Source organism: Puntigrus tetrazona, chromosome 14, assembly GCF_018831695.1.
Source record: "Puntigrus tetrazona isolate hp1 chromosome 14, ASM1883169v1, whole genome shotgun sequence".
NCBI lineage: Eukaryota > Metazoa > Chordata > Actinopteri > Cypriniformes > Cyprinidae > Puntigrus > Puntigrus tetrazona.
The window spans coordinates 348,637-360,101 of record NC_056712.1 but is presented as its reverse complement, the minus strand read 5'-3'; the positions used below and the strand labels follow the sequence as shown (position 1 = coordinate 360,101).

At 37.2% G+C, this 11,465-nt stretch overlaps 1 pseudogene; it reads left to right on the top strand.

Annotated features, from left to right (window-relative positions):
• The first annotated feature begins 24 nt into the window (after positions 1–24).
• On the top strand, positions 25–11,067 carry LOC122358144 (annotated as a pseudogene).
• The last annotated feature ends 398 nt before the right edge of the window (positions 11,068–11,465 follow it).

Below are 11,465 nucleotides of genomic sequence, written 5' to 3'. Positions count from 1 at the left end.
GCCTTCCCGTGAGTATCAGCCGAGATGAGCGCGACTTCAGGCGGACGCTGCAGAACTCAAGAGTCGGGGATCGGGCAGAAGCAGCAGGCCACACCGGGTTTAGATGTTTTGAGGCTAGGGTTTGACAGATTTGGCAGACTCTCGGGCCAGAACAATAGTATAAATCGTGATAGTGTTAGCGCCAGGGTTTCAAAGATGCTGATATGTCCAAAGTTATCAGAAAGATGAGCGATTTGAAGTATTGTAGCAGCCAGTGCATAAAGTGTTCAAACTCAGTGAGTCTTATTGTCCAGAGTAAGGTTTATGTTTTGACCGTGCAAATCTGTAAATATGCATAGCGCTGTACATCCTTAACAGAGGCCATGGAGTTATTTTCCTTTGATCTGCTGGTTTCTTCAGTGTTTTGGTCTGATTTGACGGTGGTCTTGTGTTGTCAGTCTGGCCTGCTGGTGTTTTTGTATAGTACTCATATGGTTGATGTTGTGTGTTTTTGTTCTAACTGATCGTTGTCTGTGGTGCTGGGATGATGATTGTGTTATTGTCACTGGTGCTGTCTGTGTTTCTAAACTGATTGCATTGGTTGTGTTGTCTAATTAATTTAGTTTCTGTCATCGGTTGGTGTTGTGTTTTTTAAGTTGACACCCCAGTCAGATGCTGTAGGAACAAGGGTTTTCAATCTTTTAGATGGCAGAAACCTCAAAATATGATAATTTTGTTGTAAAGAACCCCTTTTAAAATTGAAAAGAAGGTGTATTTTCATCTGTAAAGAAACACTTTTATGAAAGTGGAAAATGAGTGTTTGGAAAGTATTTGTTTCTATTACGCGTTGATTTTCTTGTATTTACTGCTAGATTTCTTTATTTGAATATTATTTATGTAAATCAAATTGTTTGTTAAGTTGTTTGTTGTTTTGCCATTTTCTCTCTAAACCTTATATTAATTATATAAATGTAATTTTACTCAATAATATCTTAGTATTTACTTATGTTTTTGTAATAATGCTTATTTTTCTTACCCTGTTAGCACCGTAAATATAATTATTTATGCATCTGTTTTTACGTAACCCCAGCACTCTTTTGTAGCGCCATGTTCTTCCCCCGACCCTATTTGTTAAACCTCTGGTATAGTTTCAGTGTCATGGGTGTTGGTTAGTGTTGTATAGATTATCACATCTATGATTGATGTCCTCATCAGCTGTCTTTCTTTTTATCTTCTACTGTCACCCCGTATGACGTGGCCTCTCTGCAACAACGTTCTGGCAATTTTCTTTTCTTTTTATTAGCTGCACTCAGAACAAATTACGCAGCATTGCTGGACTGTCGGTGTGTTAGTGATGCTCTGATGAAATGAATTAGGCCAGAATAACCGAAGAGAAGTAAAAATGTTTCCATGCTGTTATTTCGTTAGTGCATTAGAAATATTCTTTTCTAGGAGATCAGAAACCCCTGACACCTGTCAGCGTTTGTCCCTAGGACTCAGTAAATGACGTTTTGGTTTAGAGATAAGTGGTAATAAGATAAGATATCGCTCTCCTGTTCAGAAACTGTGTTTACTTTGGATTGACATGTCTCGCTCTGTCAGGGGAATTCCGTTAGAAATCTCACAAAGGACTTAATTTTCACAAAAATAATGAACGATTGGTTTGCGTTGATAATAATAATAATACCAGAAATAATCAGCAGCATGTTACCACAAGTTGTGACACTGAAGACTAGAGTAATGGCTTATAATTCAGATCTTCCAGCATTGGAAAAAAACTACTTAAATGATTTTATTGTATTTTTGTTCTGTTAAAAACATCAAAAATTCTCAACCTTGAAGTTTTGAGCATTAATGCAATGATTAACTTCTAATTCATGTCTTCTGACTCATTTCTAACTTGGTTGAAGACTAATAAAAGAACGTAAGTGGTTTTAGTGAATGTGTTCAGTTCATCGTGAATGCGACCTATTACCTAGATAAATGTTAAATGTCCCTTTATATCAAGGTTAAATGAAAAGGATAAAAAGTCTGATCGCCCCTCCATAAGTGCCTCTGCGCATGGCATGACCTGATCTTACAGAAAACTCAGTTTTTGAAACCTACCTACGTGCTTGCTTGACACACATGCGCATGTTTTGCTTCAGGGATTCCTGTCCATGGAAAAACTGGTTCCTCTTTGTGATAGCTTAACTTCATGGTTATTTCCTTCTTCTTCAGTGATTGCCAAACCAAGCGTGATTCAGGTAGCCTTTCAGCGTAACGCTGTTAAAAGTGGATGTTCACGCTCACACTCTTTCAGATTTTAGCCATCAAAATGGCTTTAATCCACAGACTAGACCGTACAGGCATGTGAGCCTCTAGACCTTTGTCTGTCTTAAGGCTTAGCAGCCAGAGAGAGAGAGAGAGAGAGAGAGACAGACAGGCGAGAGCGAGTGCCTTCTCTGTGTCTGAATCTACAATGCGTGTTAATTTATCACAGGAACTGTGTTACTAATAACACCGTGACAAGCATTATAATTAACATGAGCCGAGCCGAAAGTGTTGTTTTGATATGAATAATTAGGCACATCTGCTCAAAATGCAATTCACACATATGATTCGCCATCAGACCTGTTCTTCGTGAGATTAGCTCTGCTGAGTCACTTGACGCTATCAAGAGCTCTGGAGTTGGGCTGAAGGTTTGGTCGTAAAGGAAAATTGATTTTGTTGGGTCTGTATCTGCCAAGGGTTGGAGCATATGAGCAAGTGGCTTGCAGTCACGCTGGCACATTAAATGCACATTAAAATGTTGTGTTGTTTTACTTTTTAACGAGCCCGAACCCAGCCTACAGTTTCTGTGCTGAATTAAACTTAGGTGATAGACAATACAGTTTACAAGGTTGAGGCCAGTAAGATTTGATTCAGTAGATGTGCATTAAATCGACCAAAGGTGACCGTGGAAGAACTGTTTGGTTTACAAAAGATTTCTGTTTCCAAATAAATGCTGTTCTTTTTAAACTTTCTATTTTTTAAAAAAAAAGATGTATCAAGGTTCATTCAAAAAATATTTATAAAAATATTTCTTGAGCAGCAAATTAACCTATTAAAATGATTTCTGAAGAATCATGTGGCACTGAAAACCCATCACAGAAATAACAGTTACCTTTCAAAATATATTCACATACGCTTTTTATTATAATATTTCACAATATAACTGTTTGTGCTGTATTTTGGCTGAGCATAATCAGAAACATTTAAAAGTCTTACCAAAAATCAAACTTCTGAATTATAGTTATATATATATTATTTTGTTTCATGACTAAAATGTACCATAAAAATATTATACAAGTACAGTATACTATGCAATACTATAAGTAAAGTTTTGGCCATTACATATAGGTGATAAAATGCTATGCCAATGCCATTTTGGAAACTTTATAATGTGTTTTGGGCTAATGTTTACATACACTTTTGCAAGACATCAAAATATTATAAAATGTAAATTAAATCATAATATGTACATTTAATTTGTAAAGTAACATTATAATATTTAAGTAAAGATTTAAAGTACTTTTGCAACTTTATAATCACAAATAGTATGTAATTAATTCAAATATATATGTTTACATTTAAATCTGTCAAATTAGAAATGATATTGATAATATAAGTTAAAAACGATATTATCAGTGATGATATAATTCATGTCTCCTAAAACATTTTGTATCTAATTGCCATAAGTTTTTCTATGTTTTATTAATTTAGTCTCTTTTGTAGATGACCATGATGAGAAGTATGTGAATAACATCTGGGATCTTCTGAAGAACGCCATTCAGGAGATCCAGCGAAGAACAACAGTGGGCTGAGCTTCGAGGAGCTCTACAGGAACGCTCTACACCATGGTGTTGCACAAACATGGGGAGAAGCTCTAAGACGGGGCCTCAGAGAGGTGGTCACCGAACACCTCATCAACAAAGTATGAGCTCCTGTCTCACTTTCTTTGAGATCTTTCCCTGTAAGGTTTTGTAGAAAACATACAATTTCCTAGAGATCTGCATTCAACTTTGAGTGTTTAAGTGTGTCACAGACTTTAGCAGGGAGTTAAATGTAGATTAATGAGCAGTGAGCCACAAGAGACTGTGTGTTACAGAGATTTCACCTCGGCTTACTGCTTAAAAAGACCTGCTTAATGAATTTGATGGTGTGTTATGTATATTTAAATTGAACAGATTGATTTTAGAAGATCTGAAGGACGCTGTCTCACATTTCGCTACATATATATTTATATATATAGCTTAATGAAGACTCCTGGGGTTTTATCTCTGTGCTGGCTGTTAATGATGTCAGTTCTGGGAGATGAAGCAGATGGCGAAACCTGCCTCGCCCCAGGAGTTGTTCACAGGGTGATGTCATTGTACACTCAGGTGGATGAAACCAATGTGCTTGAGCCGCTCTCCTAACAGCTTTCTTCTTTTTTTCTTCAGGTATTTAGAAGATGTGCTTCACTCATTAAATAACAATTTCCTGCAGACGCTAAACCAAGCGTGGAATGATCATCAGACTGCCATGGTCATGATTAGAGACATTTTGATGTACATGGTTGTTGTTCATACATTCTTTGGTTGGGTGGTAACTATTATAAACATTGAAAATGTAAGTTTACAGTTGACATTTTTTATTTGGTTTTTAGAGGCTTCAGGACAGAACTTGTGCTGTACACAACCAAAAAGTCCTTAAACATTTACTTACCTGACCATACAATGCTACAGTGATGCCATTTTTGTTTTAGGCCAGAGCTGACACTGGTTCCCTTGACAAAAACCCAGTATGATTTTTTCCATTGGCTTTTAGACTAGGCTATAAATGAAGTACACCGCAGTCACATACTTGAATGTCACCATCACTAAAAGATTCATGAGGGAGTTACTGATGTATTTTATGTCTTAGAATAAAATGAGAAAATATACGGATGTGACCTTTCTTCAGCCATTTAACGAAACAAAAAAGTGGCATATCATGAAAATGAGACTTGGGAAAGGAATTGGGATGCAACAAAGCCTAGATTTGAACTTGCATGAACATTTATCTTTCTATCTTTGTCTGTCTAGGACCGTGTGTGTGTTCAACAGAATAACGTGGGAGAACGCCTACAATCTCGGGCTTGATCATCTTTAGAGATCAGGGTTAAATGATATGGCTGCATCAGGATCATCTCAGACAAACCCTACTAGACATGATCGCCGAGAACGCAGGGGAGAGGTGGTGGACAGGTGTGTGTTCTGTCAAATCCATCTGCTTTGTTAAAGAAGGAAAATTTGTGGACTGTAATGCAGTATCTACATATGGAAGGCTGTTGTAGAGGAAATGGGTTTTTATCTGGTTTGTGCTTTCGTGTTTTATGGCAGAGGAGCCATCAGAAATGCCTGTCAAATGCTGATGGTTTTGGGGTTGAAGGTCGGTCTGTTCACGAGGAGGATTTTGAAATCCATTTTAGACATGTCTGCTGGAGTTCTTCCAGGTGGTGCTGCTTTCGTGGCTGCTTCAACTCTGTTTTGGCTTACCACTTTGGATATTACAAAAGATTAAAAAAAAGGGGGCTGAGATGAACAAACTCTACCATTTATGTCTGACTGGCTGTGCTGACCAGTGTGTTACTTATAACGTGGTCTGTGTGCAGATGGAAAGTCAGGAAGTTCCTAGCGGAGAACAGTGCCAGCGCCTACATCAAGAAAGTGGAGGCTCTGATAAACGAGGAGATTGAACGAGTGATGCACTGCCTGGATAAATCGACAGAGGAGCCAATTGTGAAGGTGGTGGAGAGAGAGCTCATCTCCAAACACATGAAGACCATTGTAGAGATGTGAGAACTCGGACTGGTCCATGTGCTCAAGAATGGAAAACGGGAAGGTGAGCAGCTCTTTGTTTCCATCCATCCATCCATCCATCCATCCATCCATCCATCCATCCATCCATCCATCCATCCATCCATCCATCCATCCATCCATCCATCCATCCATCCATCCATCCATCCATCCATCCATCCATCCATCCATCCATCCATCCATCCATCCATCCATCCATCCATCCATCCATTTTCTTCTCTTCCATTGTATTTGATTCAGTTTCTTCTTTCTCCCATTCTCTCTCAGACCTTGCGCGTACGTATAAGCTTGTTCGGGTCGGGTTCCTAAATCGGACTGAAGACTCATGTGTGAGTGCATGAGCTGGGGTACCTCAGAGAGCAGGGTAAAGCGCTTTGGTGTCAGAAGAAGAGAGGGCAAGAACCCAGTCGACTACATCCAGGTACACTTTAACTAACAAGAGACTTGGATGTATAAAAGAAGAAACAGCACATACAATTAATGCAAAATCTCAGTACTGCTGAGTCAATCCCAAAATAAAAGATGAGCAAATTGTTTTAAGAGTTCAGACTAGTAAAATGTGTAACACAACAACCTCCACATGCTTTGGCTTTGTAATAAGTACTAAGGATGCTTTTTTTCTTGTGAATCATTTAGGGTTTGTTGACTTGAAGTCGTTTCCTCACCGGTTCCTGCAGGAGTCCTTCAATAATGACAGGTTCTTAAAACAGACTATCGCCGAGACTTTGAGTATTTCCTCAACCTCAACTCCAGATCGCCTGAGTACTTCTCGCCATATAGATGACAAACTAAAGAAGGGAGTAAAGGGGTAAGAAATTAGCCTTAGACCATCTTTAGCTTGTAGGATTTGGTCCATTCTGTTTTTAACATTGCCAAAAATACTGCTGTGCTCCATGGACGCTTTCTGTTCAGTGATAGCTAAAAGATTGTTATTAATACAAGTTGTTATATCATTTACATATGGTTTTTGGATGAATGAGCAACCACAAACACTAACACCACTTAACTAAAACTGTTTTACAAATGTACTTTTATACATTGAAATAAAGCTAAAATAAAATACAAATATTTAATTAAAACTAAAACTGAAATAAAACATTTATTGACTTTAGACAAAAAAAGGGAAAAAATGAAAGCTAATTTAATAATATTACTGTAAAATAGCAGTAAAACTTCTACAATAATGTCTCCAACATGAGCTTAAAAATTTATTATAATAGAAATATTTCTCTACTTAAAAAATACTTATTTAAAAAAAAAAAAAAAGGTTGTATCTTTAATGTTACTTGATGGACATGAGCTAACATGAACTAACAATTAATTGTTGTATTCTAATTAACTTCAATGTTAACAGAAATGAATAATTACTGAAACAAATGTTATCAAAAAATGCTGTGGATACTATAGAAATAATACTAAAACAAAGTTATTACTGATCTTCATTGTGTTTGCATCCAGCTGACAGAACAGGAGGTGGAGTCCATCCTGGATAAGGCCATGGTGTGCTCTTCTGTGTTCATGCAGGAGAAGGACGTGTTTGAACGCTACTACAAACAGCATCTGGCCAGAAGACTCTTAACCAATAAGAGCGCTTTCAGATGACTTCAGAGAAAAATATGATCTCCAAACTAAAGGTGAACATCATATCCTTCATTACACCAATTACCGGGTTCCTCTGTGTGTCTAATGTGTCTAATCTATCTCTCTCTCTCAGACTTGAAAGGGTTGGCTTGCCAGTTTACTCTAAACTGGAGGGTATGTTTAGGACATGGAGCATCTCTAATACCACTCATGGATGAATTCCACACCACCTGCAGACATCACAGGTGCAGACACACACACACACACACCAAATGAATCCTTTTATTTCTAAGACTTGTTAAAATAAGTAACTATAGCTACTGCGCTTTAGGGGCTCCTGTTTAAAGTGGTAAAACATTGCAATACTGTGGTTCTTTCATACCAAATGCTAAACCGTAGTGGTTTGTCTTGATGTTGCAGGGTGTTCTCTCTGTGGTGCTTGACTCACAGTGAGAAAGTTCTGACTACAGGTTACTGGCCCACACAGTCAGCCACAAAATGCAAACATCCTCCTCTCTCCACGCCTACTTCGAGGCCTCTTCAGAAGGTGATATACTGCAAAGAAAAACAAGTTTATTAAATGACCAGGCTTTGTCTCTTTCTGCTAAAATTATTTAAAAGAAGCAGATAATCCTGGTTTGACATACTTGTAATCCCTTGAGAAATGTGCCTGTGTGCTCAGATGTGTCTCCACTTGTAGCCTAGTTTCATAAAGTAGCTGTACTTCCTGTGCAGGTTTTATTTGGCTAAGCGACAAGCACGTGGCAGGCAACTTACACTCCAGCACCACATGGGTTCTGGTAGACTCTCAATGCCACCTTTCTCACGGAGCCATATCAAGAAGGTACACACACACGTATAGAAGATGAATATACACCAAAGTGCTTTTTTTGGAGCTATAATCCCATTTTGGTGTAATAATCGTGGATATAACTGGAGCCTGCAAGCGCAATGTTACGGCAGCAAACTCTTCTTGATATTCCTTATCATATCGCCCTGGAAAATCGCAACTTTCTTTTTCCCGCCGTCTCAGTACATGATACCACTACAGAAGAGCCAAGTTTTAAATAGGTCAAATATCGTAAGCCGCTTGGTCATTTTTGAACGCAGTGCTACTGGTCAACTGGAATTCAGTGAGCCTCTGTGTTGCGCTACGCCAAAATGAAGAATCGCCAGCATCCTCGGTAGAACGCTGAATAGATGCCAAAATAGTATTAACTTAATTAACTCTGGGGAGTTGAGAATGAGAATGTGAATGTTTCTTTTAAAACGTATTAAATAATATTAAAAGAAAAGTCTAGCATATGTTTTACAGACATTGCATTTTCTGACACTTGATGACACAAAATATTGTAACTACTGTTAGTACTGTAATATTGTTAATGTATAATATGATAAGAATTCTATATATAATATGTAGAAGGTACAGATAGACCTTTATAATTTTAATTTATATATATATATATATATATATATATATAGTAAAGATAATGATTCAATTGTAGACACTGCAATTAAATATATTTATATAGAATTAAAAATACTGATGAAATGAGTATTTTTTGCAGTTGCATTTCATGCACATTATACACATATGCATACATACCTATAAATATAAACATAATTGTTAATGTATAAAAAATTCTACTTTATTTAAAAACTCTACTCATTTCTCATGTACTTAAATATTTTAAATATATGGCCTAATGAATGAATCAGACAGCAGGATGCAAGAAACAACCATATGTTGTGCACAGTGCAATGTTATTGGTCTAAAATTATTAAATATCAACATTTTCAATTGCTTGTGGGTTTTTTTTTTTTGAAACAGCTTTTCTTTCAGCGAGGACAAAACAACTTGTCATCGAACTCTTTCTCACATGTTGATGTTTTAATAAAGAATGTTAAAATGACTTTCTCTCTTCAGGAGGATGGCTCTGATGTTGGTGTATGGCGGCTTTGCTAACAGGCTCAAACACACGCAGGTTACATTCCTGCAGGTGTCCACCTTCCAGATGACCATCCTCATGCTCTTAACAACAGAGAGAAGTTTACTTTTGAGGTAAAGCGCCCTCTCCAGTCATCCCGACCTAGACGGCCTACTTTCTCACCTATGATCTGTTTAATCAGACCCGGTCAAACCTTCACCCCTTTAGAGATCCAGCAGCAGAGACGGACATCCTCTGGCGCTGAGCTGGTCCGGGCCCTGCAGTCTCTAGCCTGCGGGAAGCTCCACCCAGAGAGTTCTCACGAAAGAGCCCAAGAGCAAAGAGATCAAAGCTGCCACGTGTTTACAGTCAACGACCAGTTTACCTCCCAAACTGCACAGAGTCAAAATCACAAACAGGTATTGTGTTGCTACTAGGGGATATGCTGTTGGACTCAGACGAAATAGAGAGTTCAACATCAGTTGTTAACTCTATAGACGCTACTCCTAAATGCAGTGAAATTGATATTTTTAACCCATGCATGCATTAAAATGGATCAAATAGATAAATGAGGGATTAACAGCAAGTTGCAAATCATGTGATCCTGGACCACAAAACCAGTCATGAGGGTAAAATTTTGTTTAAATTGAGAATTATACATAATCTGTAATCTGAATAAATAAACTTTGTTAGGATAGGGACAGTTTTTGACTGAGAGATACAACTGAGGGTGCAACTTTTTTTTTTTTTTATAATTTCTTAAAATTTTTACAAATGAAGTTCTTGGCAATCAAAAATTAAGTTTTGATGTAGTTAAATGGTAGTAAAATATTCCAAAATGTCTCCATGGGAACACTTTTACTTAATATCCTATAGATTTTTGCCATAAAATAAAAATAAAAAATAATTTGGGAATCATTAAAATGCATTGTTAGCTATTGATACAAATAAATTCTTGTGAATTGTTGTTTTAGGTTACATATATAGCATTTGTTATTATTTTAAATTAGCTTTTAATTTCTTCATATTTGTATTTTTAATTACATTTTTTATAATACATATTTTTCAGTATATCTATTTAATTTTAAAGATTTCAAAATCCTAAATATTTAGAAATATTTAGTATCTATTAAGTATTTTAAATATTTTTCTAAATGTTTGTTATTTATATTCTGTTTATAGTTAGTTTTAAGCATTGTAGTTAAGAAATACAACTACTTCCATAAAAAAGAAAGAAAATTCGATTTTATAAAAAGTTAGGTGGAATGAGATGTTGTCTGCAAAGTATCTGAAGTGATCCAAATTTAAAAGAGGGAAGTGATAACGCTTTGAACTGGTCTCCTGCAGTTGCTGCTAAGCAAGGCGAGTCGGACTTCAGAGCGTAAGGAGACGAGGCAGAAGGTGGTAGACGGCTGACAGAAAACATGAAATCGAGGCTGCCATTGTACGTGACCATGAAGTCCAGGAAGAAGATGCAGCACAACGCACTGGTAGCGGAGGTGAGCACGTGTTCTTTGTGTGATTTTTATTTATTACATGCAGATTTCTAACGCTCTGTTTAGCGCCCGTGTCCCATCAGGTGACTCCAGCAGCTGAGGGCAGTACGCTTTTGCCCAGCCCCTCGTGGTCATTAAAAAGCGCATAGAAGGACTTATAGAAAGAGAATATTTGGCCCGACGCCTTCGAGGGATCGTAAAGTGTACACGAGCGTTGCGTAGTGAATCAAGCATGACCGCACAAGGAGATGGCGTGAGCGACACACAAGACAGAAAAATAAAAAAGATTCGCTGACTGCTTGCAGATGGACTGGGAAGTTCTTTAAAAAAGAAGATGAACTCTGCAGCTGGACTTCATTTAAAGGAAAAAGCGAACCTGAGAAATCATGCGAAAACATACAATCGAAAAATTATCAGAAGCAAACTAAGAAATCCATAATTGTGTTGTAGATTATTTTTAATTAGACCACTCTCACTCTTATGAGAATCTCAGCTATGAATGGATCCAGCTTCAGTCTCTTCACCGCTTTTATTCCTCGTAGAGATCAAATGAAAAAGAATCCCTTTGGGAAAATGTGAATGCACTGCACATGTTGTTGTTTTTTTTTTTTTTTCAATAC